This window comes from Acomys minous (assembly GCF_964271855.1).
Source record: "Acomys minous genome assembly, chromosome: 5".
Lineage (NCBI taxonomy): Eukaryota > Metazoa > Chordata > Mammalia > Rodentia > Muridae > Acomys > Acomys minous.
In genome coordinates, this window is record NC_140494.1 from 128,403,547 (window position 1) to 128,426,916 (window position 23,370).

The 23,370-nt window shown below is 47.0% G+C and overlaps 1 protein-coding gene and 1 long non-coding RNA gene across 4 annotated transcripts in view; one reads left to right on the plus strand and one right to left on the minus strand.

The window, feature by feature from the left end:
- RORA (RAR related orphan receptor A) overlaps positions 1–23,370 on the plus strand; it is a 764,431-nt gene that overhangs the window by 590,051 nt on the left and 151,010 nt on the right. The window lies entirely within an intron of this gene.
- On the minus strand, positions 277–23,367 carry LOC311597121. Its single transcript, XR_014779100.1, has 3 exons — positions 23,211–23,367; positions 20,344–20,489; positions 277–2,300 (listed from the first exon to the last, which is right to left on the minus strand). It is a non-coding gene; the product is annotated as an uncharacterized lncRNA (long non-coding RNA).

A 23,370-nucleotide genomic window follows, 5' to 3' on the forward strand; every position in this document is an offset into this window, starting at 1 on the left:
AAATTTATCTCCCTCTGACTTAGGTGACTAAAATGGCTATTGAAGACTCTGAAAGGAACAGTTGACTTTATAGATAATGTTATAGCAACTTTAACAAAAGGTCGGTGTGGGAGGAAGGTGCACGAAGCTGCTACCCCGCTGTGGAGAGGCTTCCAGAAGCCTCCAGGAGTGGCAGTCTTCTCTGCGTGAGGGTATCAATGTGATGAGGACACAGATTACACATTGGTTGGGGGGGGGGGGATACGGATGGGTTTTATATCATAGGAAACAGCTGCTTATTTTGAGTAACCCAAATCTATTACATCACAGAAGGAAGGGGAATCTGCCAGGCAGCTATAAGGGGAAGCAGTTCAGCTACAAGCAGGAGCCTTTCTGAGCTCAGAGTCTGCCAAGTGGCTACTGATACAGCGACGCCTGAGGTGCAGACGAGTATCTGGGCAGGAGTGGGCTTGCAGAATTGTCCTTGTTGGAGATGGGTTGATTTCTGGGGGACTTTCCTCACAGGAAAACAAACCTGGTCATTTTTGGCTAGCTTAGATGTCCATCCTTCAGGCTGGACACATCCAGAGACAGCGGCTTCCTTGGTCTCTTGGTTCTCCGAAGTGAATGTGCCCAGTATGAAGGGCGTGCCTTCAGCTTCAGCAGCAAGTCCCAACACATCGTTTCGGAGAAAAGTCCTGTTTATTTCCATGAAAAGATAGGGCCCTGGTAACAGCCGGTGCCTCCTGTTCCCTCCCCAACCTCAGGCCTTCAGATTTCTGTTCCACACACTTCTCTATTCCTGCTGAATACAACAGTGGCTGTTAAGAGGTTGCAGAAAGCAGCCACACTGCAGCAGAGACACCCAGCTTGGAGTCTTAGCTCTTGCTGGCCTCTGATCTGTAACTTGGAGCCTGCGCTGTAGCCACCGAGTCTCGATTTTCTAATCTATCAAATGGGAATTTAAAAAAAAAAAAACATCCAACCCTTGTGACGAGCGTAAACGATCACTTCTTAAGGAATGGAATATGCATTGATTTCTAAAACTAGGAAGCTTTATTTTAGTCAGGGGATGGCAAACTTCCTCCTTTATTTGGGAAGATAATGTGCATAAAAATCCAACCAACACTATATTCTCCTCCCAAGGGCCTGAGAGAAAAATAGCAAACTTCACTCTAGGGTCCCACAAATCAGCCGGCTCCTGGTTTCAATTCACAGGAAGTGACAGTCTCCTCCCCACTCCTCTTCCTCCTTCTCTTCCTCCTCCTCTTCTTCTTCCTCCTCCTCCTCCGCTTCCTCCTTGTCCTCTTTTGACTCCTTCTCCTCTCCCTCTGCCCAGGGCCTCTCAGCGTCTATTTCAGAGTTAACACTCATGCCAAAGTTAGTGCAGTAGGCTGAACTTAAGCCTTGCCTGGAAACCACTGCAGAAAGAAGTGCTCCGATCATGGATGCTCTGCCACGCCTCCATCCCCAGCCAGGGATAGCATTCTTGGACCTCCTTCTCTGAGGCCACTTTGTGAGTAAGCTGAAGTTGGAATGCCCTCCTGAGGTAAATGTTTAAAAGCCAATGGCAGCCTGAGCGCCAAGGCAGGGGGAGGCGGACATGTTCCTGCACACCCTCAGTAGCAAACAGCTTCTTTGATCTTCTATAAACTTCCTGAAGCCTGCCCTGAGTATTTGTTTGTTTTGTGGCAACCCAACTTTTTTATTTTATTTCTTTTTATTTTATTTTATTTTTTGAGACTCTTTAGTGCATGACTGTTTGTTTCTCTGTTTAAAAGGAAAATGTGTTTTCTCTATAATGATACTCGCTCTCTGCATCCCAACACCCGCATGTAAAGACACTTTCATCATCAAGGTAAAGCTGCTAACTCCAGAGACCCAGAAGATAAGGGCTCTGGCTGGTGCCCGCCACGGGAGCTCACCTCTCAGAGTCTGCCAGTTGATGTACCCAGGCCTCAAAATGTGTGACTGGGAATCTCCTGGTTTATTTTATGCACCGGAGATTCCTTCCCAGGTTGGGGAGGGTATGCATAAAGTTAATATAATGAGCCCTCGAATATGTCAGCAACAAAAAACAGTCAAGACAAAAGGAAAACCTGCCTTCTGTTGGCCAAGACTCAGAGTCCACATCAAGGTGATTCTGTTACCCACTTGGTTTTTGGTGGGGCTGGGGGAGCTGGTTTGAGCAGCCAGTCCTCAGCAGAGGGAAATGCCCCAGGGCCAGGCGGGGGCTGGGTCAGGAGCGATCAGGTCCTCTGCAGAAGGTAGAGCTGGATCTGAAGTCTTTCCTCTTGGCCTCCTTTCTGGTAGATGTATATCTACACGATAAAACCAGCGTTCAGTGTCAGGCTGGTTGACAACATCGAAGACAGAGTGTTCTGAGGCTGCAAGAGTCACACGAGGCGTGTTGGGGCTAAGGCACTCGGCAGAGTTTTCAGTTACCCAGAAAGTGTTTGGTTTGGTCATGTTGTGTTTCCCTCCCCCACTGCATACTGTGTAAGTACCTACCGTCCCTAGCTTTCTGTTATGCCGGACAGCCTCAAAGTGTAGACACTGTGTTCAAAGCCAAGATCTGTCTGTTTGTCTGTCTCTGTCTGTCTGTCTGTCTCTGTCTCTGTGTCTCTGTGTCTCTGTGTCTCTGTGTCTCTGTCTCTGTCTCTCTCTCTCTCTCTCTCTCTCTCTCTCTCTCTCTCTCTCTCCCTGCCACCCTCCTTCCCTCCCCTCCCACTCCCCCCACCCCCTCCCTGTGAACACAAGAAAGTGTCACGTGTTAGGAGCAAGAATTTTGTATGCCATGGTCTTTTTTTTTTCCTGGAAGCAACTGGAAACCAACTTAGCGACACTTAAGTCCTTCACCTGCTCCATGACCGTAGCCAGTGGTGTGAGTCAGAAGGGTACCAACAGAGCCCTTGGCTGAACAGCCACGAGACGTGCAGGCTCTGACTCGGAATGGGAGATGGTTTACCACATTCAGAGTCATGGCAACTTGAACTTGGCAGTTCCCACTTGCTTCTGAGATTACAAGTGTTTGCTGGCCAAAAAGCACCTGTGATGGCATTGACCTCGGAGTAGGATGCGGATTGAGAAAGTGTTCTTCTTCGGAAGTTGGCAACAGGCTTGCGTCCTGGTACCAGCTGCAAGGTTAAGCGGTAAGTTTGTGGTAGAGTTTACTGGCTCAGCTCCTCCACCTCTGTGTGCTGGCGCAGCTATGCCACGGGTTGCCGAGAGCTTCTTCGCTCTGCCACCCAAAGGGTCAGTGTGCCCACCACAGAGTGTAAAGGATGCTAGCATGCTTTGTTTTCATGATCAGAGCAGGCCAATGCTATGTAAAAATAAGAGCCCTTTCCAATGTAAAAGGGGACAGGTTCTCGTCCTAAAAAGGCTGGTTTTCAGGAGATGGACATGGCCATATTTCATGACAAACATGCTTTAATGTATCTGCCCTTCTTAGAGCAGACATGTTGTTCTAAGTCAATGTACTTGTATTGTCCTCCCATGAGTTGTGACAACCTGGTGTCTGTGTTTACTCTGTAAAATGACTTTTTTCACATCAGTCCTTCTACAGAGAAATTTTGCCCTGGGCAGACAAAAGACCAGCTACCATGCTTTCCCATAATTAAAACATATGAATGTAAGGCTAATATTTTGCTAGCCGGAATTTGCAAAGAAAGCTAGGTACATACACCAAAGGCTCAATTTCCCTGCTAAGCCCAGTGGATGACCTGAACTGGGTGCCCAAGGCCCACAGTATGGAAGGAACTCTAGCAAGTTGTCCTCTGATGTCCACACAAATGCCTGTTCTGGTGTACACACACACACACACACACACACACACACACACTAAATCAATCTTAAAAAAAAGTCATTAAAAACTAAGAACAGAGAAATGACACAGGCTAAGCATCCCTAAGCCTCAGACCCCAAAACACTGCACAGTAACACACAGGATGGAACATCTAGAGTATTCTACACCTGACTTCATTGAGGTTTACAGGCAGGCGCACTAAAACTGCTGTATACAATTACCTGTGTGTAATTATAGGCAACTATGCACAAAATAACTGAAGTTCTGCATAATCCTGATACCCTGCACGTCACATAAAGCCCCCACATTGCCCCCACCAGCCTGAGCCAGCAGCAACTGTGAGCCAAACAAAACGGCATCCACAGCACAGTCAGGAGGCTCCGATGCTTTTACATGTTCAATGTAGAATACAGGGAGCTGGGGAGGCAAGGACAGGAGGATCTTCGGGGCGTGCTGGCCAGCTAGTCTGGCTGAATTCGTGAGGCTCCAAGATCAGCGAGAGACCCTTGTCTCAAAAGTATGGTGGACAGTGGCAGAGGAAGGCCCACAGGGTCAGCTTCCATCTGCGTGCTCGCACATGGACATGAGTGCTCATCATACACAAAAATTTAAGTGGAACCCAGCTTATTACATATGAAAGTTTTCATTTTCCCAGCCTCCTCCAGGACTGGATTCAAAAGACACCCACATCTTCGCTTGCACACAAACGAGACACGGGCCCATTGTGCCCTCCTCCTGAAACTGCCTCCTGTCGAGTCATCCATCGCCTTTGACCTCTGTTCTCCATCCTCATTATGTAAGCCTTGGTGACCACACACCTCTCTCCACAGCCACCTGCCCTGGCAACCTGCAACGTCTGCCTCCCTCTTCCTCCTTCTCACCTAATCCCTGAGGCCAAGCCCTGCACCTCTGGAGTGTGAGCCCACAGGTCCTGAGCACAGCTGTGGTAAGCTGAGGCTGATGCCTTGGCCATGCCCAGTGAGGGTGGGCATGACCACAGATGGGCTTTATTGAAATAACGAGTGGCCTACCCAGAGGACTTCTCTTGCGAAAACACCCCATGTGATGTTTTTAAGTACCTTTTAGGCCTAATGCATTATGGTCTTTTCTCTTTCTGAATAGTTTCGGTCCTTGGAAAAGCTTTTACGGTCAAAACATAGAAAGTAGCACAGTAGCGATTAAGTATTTGAAAGTGATAGCTCAGCCCACTATTTTCACTCAGTTTTGTTTCTTGCTTTCTCACTCTTATCTCGGGACCATGGGCCCTTTGCTCAGTTTGTGCAACAACTGTTAGCGATGAACAGCTAGCAGTGAACCTGCTAAGTGATTGTGACAAGCTCTTCCAGCAGAGGGGCGGGGTTCTTGAGTCTACACAGCACTGCAGGCTTTACAAGGCTCTGTCTCTCCTCTTTCAATGCAAATCCCTGTGGCTTTGAGTCTGACCATGGTTTGGGAGTACGGAGGCTACGAAACATAGGGAGCTTGAGCTCTCACTGTATCTAAGCACAAAGGGACTGTAGAGAAATCCCCTACCCAAAGAAAAGGAGCCTAGAGTTAGCGCACCATACACAGAGAGTTAGCAGCCATGGCCATCCAATGTTCCAGAACAAAAGAAACAACCACATAGTCTGTTTCCAAGCCCATACCACAAAAGTAACGTTTAAGTGAAAATGGCTAGTTTCGCTTCTTGCTAGACTCTCCTTCCGTCCTAAACACTTCCTACCACAAGTTACCTGGTTCAAAATTACATGTGGACCAACATGCTTGCATGGGTGCTGCGATTTCTACTCTTTGTCTTCTTCTTGGCCCTTAATTAAGTGCTGCAGCCACCCTGAGAAGCTGGTCATTACCCACTGGGTGAGGAAACGGAGCCCCAGAGGAGTTATGTGACTTGCCCAAGCATACGAGCCAGACAGGCCAGGCAGGGCGAGGCTTTCCAGTTTCTGACACCCACACCCCATGCGCAATCCAGCCTCGTCACTGGGACCTTAGCGCCATAAGTAAAGAAACAAACAAGCAGCTATTACATTGTTATTTGTTTCTGAGGAGCAATGGGTTCTTCCAAATCAATACCTAGACACAGGAAAAAGAAAAAAATATATATATATATAGTCAAAAAATTATTGGATGAGAGAGAAGGAAGGCTTGGGCTTAGTAGTCACTCTTCCTGAAATTGCACCTCCACTTTTTAATTTCCCCTTTATAATGTGCATGCTCAGATCTTATTCAACAAAATTGTCATCGGTCTCTCTGGGCACTAGGAACACCCCCTTGTGTTAAAGATCTGGACACTGAGAAATATAAAAGCTCAGGGAGGAAAGACGTCCCTTTCTGAGGAGTCAACGAAACGCTCCACAGACACGCTGACCTCTTCAGCGGTTGTTGTTCTGTTTTTTTGAGACCACTGTGCAACCCAAGCTAGCCTAGGGTTTACAGCAATCCTCCTGCCTCTGCCTCTCCAGCCCTGGGGTTATAGGTGTGTGCCACCAGTGCCACCATATGCACTATGGTGACGTTGAAACTGCAGCTGAGTAGAACAATGGAACTGATCATTTGGTGGGTTAGGATCACAGCGTCTGTCCCTGGATCACTTGGTCGGTTAGGATCAGGATCACAGTGTCTGTCCCTGGATCACTTGGTGGGTTAGGATCACAGCATCTGTCCCTGGATCACTTGGTGGGTTAGGATCAGGACCACAGCGTCTGTCCCTGGATCACTTGATGGGTTAGGATCAGGACCGCAGTGTCTGTCCCTGGATCACTTGGTGGGTTAGGATCAGGACCGCAGTGTCTGTCCCTGGATCACTTCGTGGGTTAGGATCAGGACCGCAGCGTCTGTCCCTGGATCACTTGGGTGGGTTAGGATCAGGACCGCAGCGTCTGTCCCTGGATCACTTGGGTGGGTTAGGATCAGGACCGCAGTGTCTGTCCCTGGATCACTTGGTGGGTTAGGATCAGGACCGCAGCGTCTGTCCCTGGATCACTTGGGTGGGTTAGGATCAGGACCGCAGTGTCTGTCCCTGGATCACTTGGTGGGTTAGGATCAGGACTGTAGCGTCTGTCCCTGGCCTCCTACATCACTTTCTCCAGCATCTACAGCTGGAAAGCCTTTGACCAGACTCAGCTCCCTTGTGGTGACTGAGCTCCGGGTTCTTGAAGCTGCCTCTGTGATTAGAACACAGAAGATGTCACAGCAACGTCCTTTGAGGTGTCCATCCCTGTAGTTTCTCAGGTCACACAGAAGGCCAAGGCCTTGATAAGGTTTTGGAAAATTCCCAGATCTGAAAGGATAAGGGATAGGGGCCTTCCCTTCTCTGCTTCCTGTTACTTTGAGGAAAAAAAAAACCACCAGGAGCAAAAGCGACAGAGGAGCAGAAGGGCCAAGTGACCTTGCAGCTTGTAGCCCATCATAAAGGAAAGGCACAGCGGGGGCGAGGACAGGAGCCTGGAGGAAGCAGAGGCCATGGAGGGACAATGCTTACCGTCCTGCTCTCTGGGGCCAGCTGAGCAGGACCACCTACCTGCTCAGGGATGGTAGAGCCTACAGAGGGCCGAGCCTTCCCGCATCCATAGCTAATCTAGAAAATGCTCACAGGCCGATCTAATAAGGACATTTCCTCAAGTAAGGTTCCCTCTTCCCAGATAACTCTTGCCTGTGTAAGTTTACACACATACATACATACATACATACATACATACATACATACATACACACATGCATACATACATACATACACACACATATACATACATACACACACATGCATACATGCACACATACATACACACATATACATACATACACACATATACATACACACACACATACATGCACACATACATACCTGCACTCATGCTGTATTCTCACAGTCATCTCTGGTTTCCACTGATTTGCTTCAGAACACGTGTTATATCTTATTTACATATTGTGTATGTGTGTGTGTGTACATATCTGCGCGTTAAGAACCCAGCCCTTTGCTAAAGAAAATAAAGCAAGATAAAGCCTCTCTGTGGCACTGACTGAGACAGACGAAACTTGTGCAGGGCGGAGAGAAGACGCAGATGCGATAAGCTATGCTGATCCTCGATGTGACCGGATCTAGAGTGGCCTAAGAAGCTAACCCTCCCAGCATGTCTGTGAGGCATTTTCTAGACTGTTGTGTGAAAGGTGGGGAGACTCACCCTCATTGTGGGCGGTGCCATGCCTTGCCCAGACTAATTGTAAAGGAAGAAGTAAGCTGAGCCCCAGCCTCCCTCTCTCTCTCTCCCTCTCTCTCCCTCTCTCTCCCTCTCTCTTCCTCTCTCTCTCTCTCTCTCTCTCTCTCTCTCTCTCTCTCTCTCTGCGCAACGTGCTCTTGTCACGCCTTTTCTGCTGTGATGGACTGTCCCATCATAGTGGAGCCTGCGGTCAGCTTTGAGCAAAGGCAAACTCTGGATGCTTTGGTCCTACATTTGATCACAGCAAAAAGAAAGGTGACTAATGTGGGTGAGGAGGAAGCAAGGCTTTCTTTCAGGGACAGACAGGTGACATTGGCTGGTTACCCTGTAGGGTCTTGCTGCTAGCGGGAAACCAACCCAGTGGTTGAAGCACCTGAGACAGTTCCCCTACAGCCCCTTTGTTGACTCCATTTTGTCCTTTCTTGTTCTGTCCCCTGCATCTTTTCTCCTTTTTTCTTTTGTCCCTTCATTTCTCCTCTCTCACCCTGCAGTCATTCTCAGCCCAGCTGTCTTGGGGGAATTCTCCTAAGCCAAGAATGTTGCTCGTTTCCAAGAAAGCATTGAGATAGTAGGTGGTTTCCGTCTGTCTTTCCATCCCAACACACAGGATCAGCCCTGGCAGTCAGTGGGTGACTGGCATCACATGTTCTACGAGACATGAATTTAAATTGTGTTTTTGAAAGGGTCTCCCCCATCTTGCTATTTTCTGATGCTGCAGTTCTGGTCTTGAGTGTCCAGAAAAAGAATATTAGCTCTGTCATAATAAGAAAGGCCCCTGGCCACCCACTGTAAGACAAGGCTGCGGAGTGACTCAAGTCAGACTCTTGAGAACTCCACAGGCTGTGTTCATTAATCCACGAGGCTATGTAGCTACACCTGCACAGAGGCCAGAGTGGAAGGACGCACAGCCGTAGCCCAACATGGCCTACTTTATGAAAAGGAAGAATGAAGATGAGACTGGAAAGGGCAGTACAACGGCACTGAAATTCTTCCAAAAATAGTTCAAGAAGACTGGGCCACTTGTCAGTAACTAAGAAATCTTGTGGATAGAGAGAGATGTATAGTTTCCAAGTCTCTGGTATGTTGTTGTTGTTGTTGTTGTTTGTTGTTTGTTGTTGTGTGTTGAGGTAGGGTCATATGTAGCCCAAGGTGACCCCAAATTCACAAAGCAGGTAAGGATGCCCCCACCTCTGGAGTGCTGGGGTCACAGGTGTGCACCCCCACACCCAGCTCCATGTGGTGCTGGTGAGTGAACCCAGAGCTTTTATATGTTAGTCAAACATTCTACCAGATGAGCTACGTGCCCAGCTTCTGATTTAAACACACACACACACACACACACACACACACACACACACACACACACGATTTTATTTAATGATCCTATAATTGCATAAAAGAAAGATACCATGTCCATGTCATCATTGAAAGCGAAGCTTCTCGGGGCTGGAGAGATGGCTCAGTGGTTAAGAGTATTTGCTGTTCAAGCAGGAGGGACCTCAGTTTGGATCCCATCGTTCCACATGAAAATCCAGACATGGCTGTGCGTGGACTGTGCCCCAGTGCTGTGTAGGGCTGGGGACAGAAAGATTAGTGGAGCTTGCTAGCTGCCAGCCTAGCTCCAGGCTCCACAAATGCCCACTTCAGGAGATAAGGCCAAGAGTGCTGCAGAAGGACCCTGATGCCCTCCTCCGGCCCCCAGATCTGTGTCCACAGGTGCACACACCCTCACGCGCCATACACAATACTAAATAAATAAATAAAATGATTTTCAAACATTAAACAGAATTTCTTGGCCCAAGAAGACATTTCAGAATATGCTCTTCTACGTGGTTGAGACCCTCAGATGCCTTCCCGGAAAAAGGAAGTGCCACCCCACGAGTGCCATGGGCCTAAGGCAGAAAACCTCAGATGCCACAGGTCTTTCTTGCTTAGGCCTGTGTCTCAGGCGAGGTGTTCAGAACCCTGAAGGGCAGTGTCAAAGCCCCATACCTGCCTGAAGAAACACTTCCTTGCTGTGCTCTCGCGAACCTTGGTGAAAATGTTCTCTTCCTTCCATACCCTTCCTGTGTGGGGAGTTATCGAGTCCCTCTCTGTGGGTTTTGTTTGTTGTTGTTGTTGTTGTTGTTGTTGTTGTTGTTGTCATCTTCATTTTTGCTTATTTGTTTGTTCTAAGCCAACGTGGAAAATGACCTCGCAGCTCCTGCGCTGTTCTCAGAGCTTCCAAGGAAGGTGAGAAAAATACAGACATCCCCGAGCCCGCTTTGGTTTCCTTAAGAAGTCTCAGAGAAGCCCCAGTCACGAGGTCACCTCCAAGTTGTCATACACTGTCCTGAACCTTCCCTTCTCAGCTGTTTTCCCCTCTCATTCCAGAACAGCCAGTAAACGATTTCACGCCTTACTGTTTAGCTGCTAAAAGCAACACAGTGAGTCCCCTCAAGGCCTGCCTCTTTTTGGTCCAAAAATAAAAATGGGCTCATTTTCATGCTGAGCACCCGAAGGCTCGTAGGAATTCTAATGAGAGGCAGAGGAAGGGATGAGAGAAAAGAAGCGTCAGGCTGCAGAGTGTCCCGAGGAGGGTCAGCTTCTGCCTGCAGTTTCCAGCCAGCCCTGCTGGACAGAATACAGCTAAGCTGGAGACAGCAAGGCAGTCTGACACAGTCTTCAGCTCCCCCTGACTTTACCTCCAATCCCTGAATCCATGGCTGCTCTTGTATCCTGCTTCCAGGAACTTGCTTCTGGGTCAGAATATAAAGTCCAGGATATTCTAGACTATCTATTGAAATTCAACACTTAAGTCATGACCAGTAACAGACTCATCAATTCCACACATGCTACAGGGGGACGAGTGCCACAGGAGGCAATCCGTGTAATACTGCAAGCCATTAGCTCTCCTAGAAGGCATGAAAGACTTCAGTAAGAACTTTCCAGAAGCGTATTTGCTATCCATCCACCAGAGCAGGACTCCTCACAGAGAGAGCACTGCTGGCTTGAAATCGCTTGCCCCAGAGTTAAGCATCACCTGTTTGTCATGTTGTTCCCAAGCATGGCTTTACGTGAGGACAAGGACAGACTTCTTCACATCCATGCACATACGCCCTTGACTGAGCCAAAATCTGCCTTTCATGTGTACCCGGTGTTCCTCGGTTTGTTCTAGGGATCATCAAAGAATCCATGGTTTCAAAAGCTCATATATTTCAATTAACTACCTGCAATGGGGCCAATGGCATTTGCTAAAGATGAAAGGTTTTTGGTTTTGGTTTTGGTTTTGACAACCCTCAGGACTTCCCAACCACCTTCCCCATTCTTTCCTCTAGGAGTTTTCCTCTGTTCTTTCTATTCGTGTGATGTCTTCTAATCTCTTCTTTGAGAGACATGACCCCGTTTGCACAGTGGGCATGTTAACAGGCCAGGTCGGAGGAAGTGCTTCCTCCACTCAGGTGTGATGAATGACGAACTCCTGAGCTGACAACACTGTATACAGAGGCCACACTTACTGTACCACGTCTCTCAGAGTGAGACCGTGGGCCGGTCACTTTCTTTGCCAAGATTTATGAAGACCCAGGACTGGAGCCAACGGGCAGCAGACCCTTCCGGCTGCTTGCCGAAATAAAGCATGTAATGGCCATAGGACCCTTATATGTACACGCTATCCTGTGCACATAAGGCGTTGTTATGTTGCTATTTGAGCAGATGGGTAGTGGAGCATGCCCACTAAGTGGTTACAGTGAATTCCTAGCCCGCCAAGCGCTTGAGACCTTTCTACCGTCATTGCTTTAAGCTTGCCCCAGGGTTCCCTCTCTCTTCAGGGCTCTTTAAATATGGAAAGCACACAGAAGATGTTCACGGCCAGTCGCCAAACTTCAGGAAGGCTTCCCCATCCCACTTGACATACTCACTCAGGGTCTGCTTACCAAATACCTTTCCATTGCAAGCCCTGCAATAGGTACTGTTCCAAGTTAATTCATAAACCAACAGAGCCTCCTTCTTCGAGCTTATAGTTCCAAGAAGGAACAGAGGCTGGGCAGATAAGCATCGCAGAAAGTGATCTTCCAGAGTAGCCATAAACCAGGACCTAACTGAGAAGGGCCACAGCTGAGCTTGGCCTGTGTGTCAAGGAGCTTTCAATGCTAGGAGGATCTGGAAGAGGTATCAGCTAAGTCGGAGAAACTGCAAGCGTAAAGGACCTGGGGCTGAGCAGAAAGGGCTTCTTTGCATGGCAGGAATGAGGAAAAGGCTGCAGCCTCTGGGGGAAAAAAATACTAATGTAAGAATGTGGCCAGAGAGGTGGCAGTGAGAGGGGAGCATGGAAGCTAGACTGGAGGGTGTCATGAGACACTGGGATTGTATTCGGGGGTTCAGCAGGAAGGGGCTGGTGGCAGGGACACAGCTGTCACTCAGCAAGCACCAGGCACTGAGGTAGATCCGTGCCATTTAAAAACCATCGGAGGGTTGTAGGCCGAGAAGAGAGTAGGATATGATTTTGTGATTTACAGCCTTTTTCTGTGGTGCGTGTGGGACTGCTGGGGTGTTCACACGGCCACTTGTGGGAGTCAGCCCTCGCCTCCACCATGTGGATTGTGGGGGTTGGGCTTAGTCTGTCAGGCTCAGCAGCAAGCTCCTTAGCCCACCAAGCCATCTCGCCTGCCCTTGCGTTTACAGTTTTAAAGAACATCTCTTCTGCTATGTTGAGCCGGATTGAGGAGGAAAGACGGAAACGGGGCAGGGAGGTATTGCAGCAGCCTAGCTGAGGAGTGGTGGCGCCGTTGGTTGGCAGTCATGGGAATAAAGAGAATGTGGTAAATTCCAGATATCTCCTTAAGCTAGAAAAATTAGGACTTGCTGAGAGATAAGCATTTAGAGACCAAGGCGTTAGAATGATTTACCTAAAAGGAGAGAATCTGGGATTGATGCCAACAAATGCTGGGGACTTAGCAACGTCACGGACTTAGACCCTAAAAGTCATCCTAAGAAGGCTCTGAGGAAAATACTCATGTGCCTGTGTTTCATATGCAGGGATCCCCAGGCTCCGAGAAGTTAAGTAACTGACTGCAAATCAAACTTAGGGTGCCAGACAGAGTATTTATTACATATAGCATTTGGGGAGCAGAGACAGGAAGATTAGGAATTCCAGACTAACCTGGGCTGTAATACAAGACCCCATCTCACAAGATTAAAAAAAAACAACAACAATAGTGGGGATGATAAAGCTGAGATGTAGGCCCAGGATTATTAGACATTGTATCTTGCAGCCCATCTCTACTGTGTCAGGGTGTTTCTGGCTAGAAAGGAGGCCCAGAATTATTAGACATTGTATCTTACAGCCCATTTCTACTGTCTCAGGGCAGTTCTGAAGGCAGAGTGTCTGTCTCTTCCTCTAGTACACTAACCTTTAATAGGTTCATACCGGACACATAACTGCAGATCTGCCCCACCCTGGCATTATAAACTAACGCTAAGTTAACGCCTTTCTTTCATTACCCTTTCACCCCCTTCCCCACAGCCTCACTACACCGACTCAGGCACAACTCTCGGTCCCGCACACTTTAACTGGCAGGGACATTGAGGCCCTGAACCCACCTCCCTTCCCCAGTTGCTGTAGCAGGAAATTGCTTGTACAGCCCCATGACAACTCTTCTATATTTAGCAGAAGCCGTCGCAGTGGTGAAGATCTGTCCGGCTCAATTTTTTTTCCAGTTTCAATGTTGAACACTCTCACAGGCTCCTGAAAGGCACATTGGCCTTGACAGTCTCCGAGCAGAAGGCAGCTCCCTCCTTTGCACAGGGGCATCAGCTGAAAGCCGTGCTCCAAGATTACATGGACCACCCTTGCAGAGCAGAGATACTTTACAAGCTAAATGTCCCTCCCCTTCCTGGTGCCCCCCTTTTCCCCCTAACCCCCCATCCCCCCACACACACACAGAATGAAGAAACTAGCTGGTCCCGTAGGTGCCTTGATGGCCCTTAACTGTTATTCTAAGAAAGGAAAACGAGCATGAAAGATTTTCAGGGAAATGGTCTATTACTTGCTTATGTGTTTAATTGGCAGGCACAGCACTTGGGTTTTATTTCTTTTCAATGTGGCATGAGAAAGAATTGTAAAGGGTGGTCTAGGGTTCAAAACCATAGACGACCATGTGTGCTGGGGTGAGTGAGAAAGAAAGGGGGAGGGAGGGAGGGAGAGAGGGAGCGAGGGCAGGAGGAAGAAAGAAAGAAAAAAAGGAAGGAAGAAAGGAAGGACTAAAGAAAGAAGAAAGAAGCAGGTATTACCAAGTGCTTACTATGCCAGAATCGTCACCACAGAAGCTGTTCACCACTTACCCTTTGAGTGGCTTTTAAGAAGAGGAACAGTGTAGCTTTGCTCGAGCCAGATAAAACCAGATATAGCATGCTTAATACACTGCCCGAGACTGACCCACAGCACTGTCTGTCAGCCAGAGAAAATGAATGACTAATGAAAAACTGAGCAATTAACAAAAAGCAAGGAGAGGTGGACGAACCATGAGAGGAAAAAGTGGGAATCGCCAAGATGATAAAGCAACGTGCAGCATATTTTTTTTTCAAAAAGGCAGGTGGGATCTGCAAGAAATAAAAATGATGATTTGCAGTGAAAACTTATTTCCAGCCCTCTGCTTTCTCCGTTACAAGCTAGATCAGTGCCTGTTGTGAGGGGAGGAGGGTGGCTGCAAAGGTTCTCCTGATAGCTCCGAAATAGAGATTTAAGGGAGTAGAGGTTTGGGGTTGATGTTTTTCTGGTGTCTTCCAGGCCCCACCCTCATTTTGGGTCAACACTTTTGTGGAGGAAAGGTACTTGGTTTAGGAATGTGCTGTCTGGTTTGGGCAGAAGGAGTTGGCTTTTGTTTTGTTGTTGTTGTTTTACAAAAATCTCTTCTAATGAGAGAGTGTTGTGTCCTCTAAGGTAAGAGGTAAAGAAAGAGAAAAATAAATCTACATTTTGTTGCAAAGTTTTAAATAATGTATTTCATAAGTTAAGGGAACCAGATCAAAATGTGGTTAAAACAAGGAAAAGGTTGCCGCTAGCCCATCACTCAGATGCTGACTGGTGCCGCTCTGAAGGCAGATCCCGTGACCACACTCCCCACACAACTCCAAGGGGCTGCTGTGATGCGGGCTCCACCTCACACGCCATGTCGTGATGGCTTTGGTCCATTTCTACAGACACCTGGGCCGATGCCTTTCAGGCGCTCAAGACCATAAAGAAGCAATGATCTTTTGACATTAGATGTGTCTATCTCCTCACTGGAAAATATTCTTTTCTTCAGATGAGCCTAGAGACTCCTAATTCTCCTTTCTACTACCGTTCCCACAAATACCAAAAAAGCCCTTTCTGATTTCCTGTGCCATGGCAGGGACTCCACCCCGTCACGACACCAGCACTGTCACTGGGTCCTTTCCACCCAAGACCAGAACTTTGAAGGCAAAAGATTCTCTTTCTCTAGTGCTTTTAGACATTTTTCTAATATGGTCTCTTGGCTACCTTTTAAGTTGAAAGAAGCTAGGATAAGAATAGCTGAAGGGGGAAAAAAGAAGAAAAAAGAAAAGATTTGGAAGTGGGGAAACAGGAAATGAAAGAATCAGCAAAGAGATTGGTGCGGTAGTAAAAAAAAGTGGCCCCCCATAATCTTGCTATGCAAATAGAGTCATGCATATGCATGAGCTGTGGGGAGACCCCTTCAATACAGGGTGCTGTGATGACTTTTTCTAGAAAAGGGGGAAATAAGATTTTCTTATATCTTATAACAAATTAAGTCCTAGTCACACTAAAGAAATATCTATAAACAAATAAACAGAATATATTTCTGCATACACACCTAGATGGGTACAGATTTCTGGCCCCTTAAGGAAATAAAAGAATTCACAGACTAAACATTAGTAGGTTGAAAGACAGAAAAATATACATTATCTATGTCTAAAATATGATTACAGTATTAAAGTCAGAGAATAGGGGCCGACAAGATGCCTGTTGACCTGAGTTCAGTCCCCAGAACCCGACACGATGGAATGCCTGAAATTGGTCCTCTGAGACAGGCTGTGACACACATATGCCCACACCCTCTCACCCACGAAATACACACACACACACACACACACACACACACACACACCTCACAAACTAATAATAATAAAGAGGAGGAGGAGGAGAAGTAGTAGTTTTGAGAAATAAGAGAATAGGAGGTATTCTCCTACTGAAATAGCTGAGTGAAAGAATATTTGACTTAAATGTGTGAGTTCCTAGCATGGCAAGGAAAAAAAAAGAGGGAGGGAGATTGAAAGATTCATCTTTCAGAACATAAGATACAAAGCAAATGATATTTATATTTAAAACATTTCTGTAAAAGAATGAAGAAGTTGACAAAGCTACCAACACGTTAAAGAGAAAACAAGGAACTAAACAGTCTACGAACGCAACTCGGCCCCACAGGGAGCACAGGACTAAGTCTTCAGGAACCAGCAAAGTAGAGATGGTGTTTAAACATCTCTCAGTCCATCGGGGCATCAGGAAGTCATGCTAACACCACGTCAAACATGAGCAACGCAGTTTCCCTGGTGACCTGCATCCAAGTCCTGAAGACCTATGGCTCTGTTTGATCTAGGAATTCTTCCTCAAGTGGGCTATTCAAGGGAGCAATTAAAAATGATAACACGTGTGCGTAGAAACACATGTTCATTTGGGAACTATTTACAAATGGCTAAAGTTGGGAGCAGTCTAGGTGACGGATCCTTGGAAAAGTATGCAACTGTGTCATAGGAAGAAAAACTACTCTTCTATTAAAATAATATTTAAAGCGAGTCATGGCCCCAGCAGTACAGAAAGTTACGGTAGAACGTGGGACGATCTGGCCACAACAGCTATTACCTCATTGATCACCAGGGTAGATTCAGCTGATCTGGTTGACTACCTATGTGGATGCCCCCCTTCTCCCCATCGCACCTCAGAAGATGGCCTCTTTGAGAGGGCGGGTCTTCAGTCAAGAGTACCCCAATAATCATGCATGCCTTCTAGAACCTCCAAACTTCTCTCAAAGGCAGAACATTTACCATGCGACCACGCCACCCTGCAGACACTGGATCTCGTCAAAAGTTATAAACCTATTAAAAAAAAATTTAAATGCACGAGAAAATACTTTCAACAAGCAGCAGTATGTGAGATCCTATGTACACAATTATCTCAGATGTTTGGTAATATGAATAAAACACACGGGCTAGAGAGGGGATAAGAGCTCTTGGTTACAGAGGAACCAAGTTTGGATCCTAACACCCACATCTGGATGCTCACGACCACCTGTAAGTCCAGCTCTGGTGATTCCAGCGCCCTCTTTTGGCCCCATGGGCATATGTACTCACACACTACACATAAACTCAAACAGGTGCGCACACATACATACACGTAAACAAAGATAATAAATAACTCTTAAAAAAATAAAAACACAATGGAAAAATGCTGGAAAAAACCTGTAATAGCTTTAAAAGTAAAGGCATTTGACTAGGATACTCCATTTGGTGATTTTCTTTCTTTCTTTCTTTTTTTTTCTTTTTTTTTTTAAATGTCTCAGCCTCTTTCTAAATTCTGCGTTTTCAGTCGTGCCTGTGTGTGCTTTTTAGAACCCTTTAAAAAGGAAAGGAGATAATGGATAATGCTGGTGCGATTTTTAAAACAAAGAACCAAGGACAGCATTCTTCTCCTTGGTGACCTATGGCTGTGCTTGTCTAGACTCAGCGGAGAACTGGAGCCATCACCAGTCCATCTATTGCAGAGGGTGGATGGCACCCTCTCCTCCTCCTTTTCCCCTAATTTTAACGCGCGCGCACGCGTGTGTGTGTGTGTGTGTGTGTGTGTGTGTGTGTGTGTGTGTGCGCGTGTGCACATGCGCATGCATCAGAGGACAGTTCTGTGGAGCCAGCTTTCTCCTTTCACGGTGTAGCTCTGCAGGGTTATGCTCAGGTCACCTGGCGTGCCAGCCCTCACCCGCACTCTCTGGCCATCGCCCTGGCCTTCCCCTCCTACTCTAAACGGCATTTAAGCCAGGGTCTTCTGTGTATCCGTTTCCCCAGAGTTCCCATTCTAGTCTGAAGGGAAAAAAATGCAGCTCTCTTGTCCTAGCCAGGGGAGGAAAGGCTCTGTCAGACTAGGGCCAGGCTCGCTAGCTCCCCTTCGTTTAGAAGTGGGTGCTACGGTTGAGTATGCACACATGAGTTCCTTCTAGCTGCACCAAACAGTTTCACTCAATAGTCACAGATGCAATGACAATTCAAGTATATGGAGAGCTGGGAGTGTGGCCCAGTAGGCAGCGTGCTTGCTGTCCGTGCAAGCATGGGGACCGGAGGTAAAGCCTCAGAACCCACATATACATTCTGAGCGTGGTAGCTCAGGCTTGCGACCCCAGGGCTGCTGATGTGGAGACAGGAGGATGGCTGGACAGTCTAGCCAAATTAGAAAGCCCCAGGCCAGTGACAGACACTGTTTCAAAGAGGAAGATGGCCAGTAACTGAGGAATGACAGCCAGCATTGACCTCTAGCCGCTATGCACACGTGCGCGTGCATGTGCACACACACACACATACACGCACATACACACACAGAGAGGGAAAAAAGTCCAACCATATGGATTTTCAATATACCTGGCAAGAGATACTTTTTAAAAACCAGAACATTCTGCAGACTATATAAACTTGGGGATATAAACTTAGTTCATTTAAGATATGAAAAATGTTTGAAAGTGATAAATCCCAGAGAGACAGACTCACTAACCCTTAGCACCACAGCGGCCTTGGAACAGGCAGGTCTGCATCCTGCAGTTCAGTCAAGCTGGGTGTTGACTGGGGTGGAGGATGGCTCGAGAGCAAGCTGAGGAGATTGTTCAGCCAAGCTCAGGGAGCTTGTGTTTCTTTTTTGCCGAAGTCAGAAACAGAACGTCAGCGTCTGCTCTGTCCAGTCCGTCCATCCCCACCACCCTAAGCGTGGTGTTCTGTTTCTAAGGAAACGGAAGCCCGGGGCAGGCCCTGACTCATTTCCGCCAGGCCTCCTGCCTGAGGAGCCCAGACTGAAAAGCCTCCCTACCTGCTCTTCCCCCTTTTAACATCTGCATCATGTCATCATTTGCTTTGAGCAAAACACATTTTTCACTCAAAAGGAACAAATGTATTAAAATTCAAGCTGGGCAGGGGGTAGAGGAGTAGCTCAGTCAGTAAAGTGCCTACTGTGTGAATCTAAGGCCCTGAAATTCAATCCCCAGAGCCCACATCAGGAGGGAGGAAAGCCAGCTTGGTAGCATCTGCTTGCAATCCCAGGACTAGGGAGGCAGAGACAGGTGGGCCCCTGGGGCTTCCCAGCGACCTTACAGGTTCCGAGCCAGTGACAGAAGAGGCTGTGCCTTACAAAACAAGGCAGATAACTCCAGAGGACACTCAGGGTTGGCCTCTGGGGTCCACATCAACACACACAGGAGCAGCTGCACAGAAATATGCGCATACATACATGCACACACTCAAAAAGGAGTGCTTTGTTCCCCCAAAACAAAAACCTACAACATCTTCAGGCTAATGATTGTATTTTTTTAATGATTGTATTTTTTTTAATGATTGTATTTTTTTTAATGATTGTATTTTTAAACCTCTCATTTTCAATACCCAGGAACCCAGGAGCTGGGAGAATCTAGCTTTTCTAATTTGACAACTTTTTTTCTTCACTGTTCAAATTTTTCCCCTCTTCTTTGCAACAAAAAGTTTAATTTATATTCTAGTCAGACTGAAACACACAATTCAGCAATACGCCACCATCACTCTAAAGTTTAATGCTCTTTCCACTGAAAATATAAGTAAAAATAGCACATTATTCTCCAATTTGGTGGTTAGGGAGAGAAATCTATGCCTAACCTAACAGCCACTCTGAAATTGCAACTGGAGGGCCTGGGTCATCTTTGTCCTCCTCCTGCTTGGCCTGAGGCAGCACATGGATGTGCAGAGTCATGGGGGCGGCAGCTGGGCCCAGGTGACACAAGCTATTAAAGGCAGATGGAAGGCCAGGCCAGGCTTGTGGGTTTCATTAACCGGCACGTTGTGTGGGAGGCTCAGTAGTCGCTAGCCAAAATGTTAATCACTCAGAAACAGCGAGAAATTAGTGAGATGTTTATCAACTATCCAAAGCAAGAGTCGACTTTCTGTGAAACGTGGTTCTGGAATCAAAGCCAAAGGCTGTCTCCTGTTCTGCTGAGCCTGGAGGGGAACATCCTGTCAGAAGTAGGAAAGCAAACACAGAGAGGAAGAGAAAGGAAAGCAAGCTGAGATTAGCTAGGGACAAACGGAGGGGAGGGGCAGTACCTGAGCTTCAGCAATTATCAAAGAGCTGGCTGCTCCCGAGGCTCAAGGAATTTGTAACACCACCCGTCTCAGAAGGCAGGCATCCTCAACTGGTACTTGATTTCTTAGGTCGCTGAGAGTGGACCCAGGCAGCAGCGGGGTTAGCACTAGGGGACATCAAATGGCCATCGCTTAAAATCCAACAGGAAGTGGTCTGTTGCTGTCTCATGCTATTGTTTTGATTGGTTGTGACAGTCTTTATGCAGCCCTGCTGACTTTCAACCTACAATCCTCCTGCCTCAGCCTCTCAAGTGCTAGGACTGCAGGCATGTACCCAATTCCTGACTTGAGAAAAAAAATTATATATATATATATATATATATATATATATATATATATATATATATACACATATGTATATATACATATATATGTATATATGTGTGTGTGCGTGTGTGTGCGCATGTGTGTGTGTAGAGAGAGTGAGAGAATGTTTTGTACTTTTGCTTTTAATTCAGTCAAAGGTCATAAAGTACTAAAATTATATTTAAACTCCATTATTACAGAAAAAGAATGATATAGTGTCAAGGCCCCACCTGTGTCCTGACCAGAGGCTGTGCTATTCTAACAGGCTGGGGTTTGTTGCTCATCTTTTAAGGCATATTGACACACGCACGTACAAGTGTGTATAAAGACGTAACTGGTGGGTCTTTGTCCCAAAGACCACATGAAAACGATCTGCTCTCTCCAGTGGTGTAGCCCCGAGGACTACGAGAAAGGACTTGGAAATCATTGGTAAACAATATTTGGGCTGTCTCTGTACCATACAAAATCAGGTTTCCATCCAAGTTTTGATGGTAAAATTGCTTTTATATGTGTTTCTCAGACTGGGAGAAAACTGAAGAAAGTACTAGAAGGATTGATTTTTAACCTGGTTTCTGTTAATTAGTTGACTACTTTAGACTATACTCTCACACCAACATTTTGCCTTATGGAAAGTGTGAGCGGTTGATGGAGAGTCTAAACCTGGGGACTTGTTCTTAGGCATGAGTGAGTACCACGAACAGCCCCCCACCCCACCCCCCACCCCACTTGGCAAATATCCAACTCCTCTCAGCTGGGGTCACATATCCTGCCAGCTCACAGGCACCTAGGGGCTTAATTACCTGTGCTCTGCAAGGCCTCTGCGCTCTCCCAGGAAGGGAGCCACCTAGGCCTCTGTCACATTATCTGGTTCCCAAGGAATCCGCTTCATGCAGATCTGGATGAGGAACTCAGACGGAGCAGCGACAGTCCAGAGAAGCAGAGCGCTTTCTCTCTAGCACCAGTGAAGGAGAGGCTCTGGTGGGTGAAAAGATGCCCTCCACGTCCGTGCAAACAACACACGGCTCAAAAGTAAGGTGACAAAGGGGCTGGAGAGGCGGCTTAGTGGCTACAAGCACAAACTGCCCTTGCCGGGGACCCAAGTTCTAGTCCCATCTGTGACGCCAGCTCCACTGAAATCCAATGCCTTCTTTTGGCCTCCATAGTCACATATACTCGTGTGTGTGTGTGTGTGTGTGTGTGTGTGTGTGTGTGTGTGTGTGTGTGCGCGCGCGTGTGTGTGCTCAACACTCCTCATTCTCCTTCTTCTACTGAAAGCTGTGCTACAGTTTTCTCCACACACGCATGTATAATGGGGGATAGGCTGTAGCTCAGTTGATACTAAGGCTGCTTAGGATGAGCAAAGCCCTGGTGTCTGCTCCCCAGGACTGCATGTGCCTGGGTGTTTTTGTGTCACATTCAGTATCATAGAGGCAGAAGCAAGTTCAAGGCTACCATTCTTGGCTACTTGGCCCGTTGAATGCAACCTGGCCTACATGAGACCCTGTATCCAAAAAAAAAAAAAGAGTGTATAATGGTGCAATCTTGCTACTGTCGCTGGACAGGAGCAGTGAGAGGCCTGCCTGCTCCGGGTGATCTCACCCCTGGGGCCTGCACCAGATTGCAGAGGTGCCTACACAAAAATGAAGGCAACACAGTGTGAGGCTTCCAACTTGATTTAAGAAGCATTATCCTTTATGTGTCCTCTGTACACTGAGAGTATTTGTGTGTGGCTTTCATTATGAATCAACGGTAATGAGTATGGTAGCTGGTTTTCTGTTCTGTTTTGTTGTTGTTGTTTTTAAATATATTTATTAAATCAATTTTAGTCTTGATGTCTGAATAGTGGCCATCCCACAATTCTGTTTTCTTCTCCCTTAACTTGTTACTGGTTGGCAAAAATCAGAACTCTGGACCACAGGCATCTACTGCTAATTCTGACTGAATGGCAGTGTGGTGGGGGATGCAGAGAATCATCATCCTGTTTAGCCCAAGGTCCCTCTCCCACCAAAACTTGTTCTTCAGCTAATGATAAATGGGATGTCTGGTGCTTTTCAGTCGTCTTTATCCTCTAATGAGGTTCTTAGAATTAGGCCCCTTAAAGGTCAAAATAGAAGGAAGCAAAGGAAAAGAGATCCTGGATTATCATTGACTGGAGAATGGCTTCCTTGTCAGTTAACAAGGAGTAGAAATGTGTCCTGTCTCATACTTACATCGTGCACAATAGAAAAACAAACCATGTGATATTTTCTCTGAAATTCAAATGGACCTGGGCTTCTGTGTTTTACAGCCAGGACCGTCTGACCCCTTGGAAACTACCTGGGTAGTAAAATCTGAATTAAACGAGCCCCTGTGGATCCATGGCAACTGAGAGCATTTCAGCCGTCTTTGAGTTGTCTGGTTTTCTTACCAAATGTGAAATACTTAGCTTCTTCGGTTCTGATAAAAGAGCCTTCCATTAAACAGAGCCTCCTATCAAATCCAGCAGGGATAAAGCAGGTTAGCGTTTGCCCCAGTTAGCCTACCTTGAGAGGGTGTCAGCGGCCAGTGTGCCTGGTCACCTCCACTGGCCACCTCCGAGCGGAGGGACAGGTGCTCCCCAGTGAGTCGTAGCCCCAACCCACACAGAATTTCAGGACCTGAAAGTCTGTGGGTGAGAGGCAGGAGAGGAGCCAGGATCCTGTA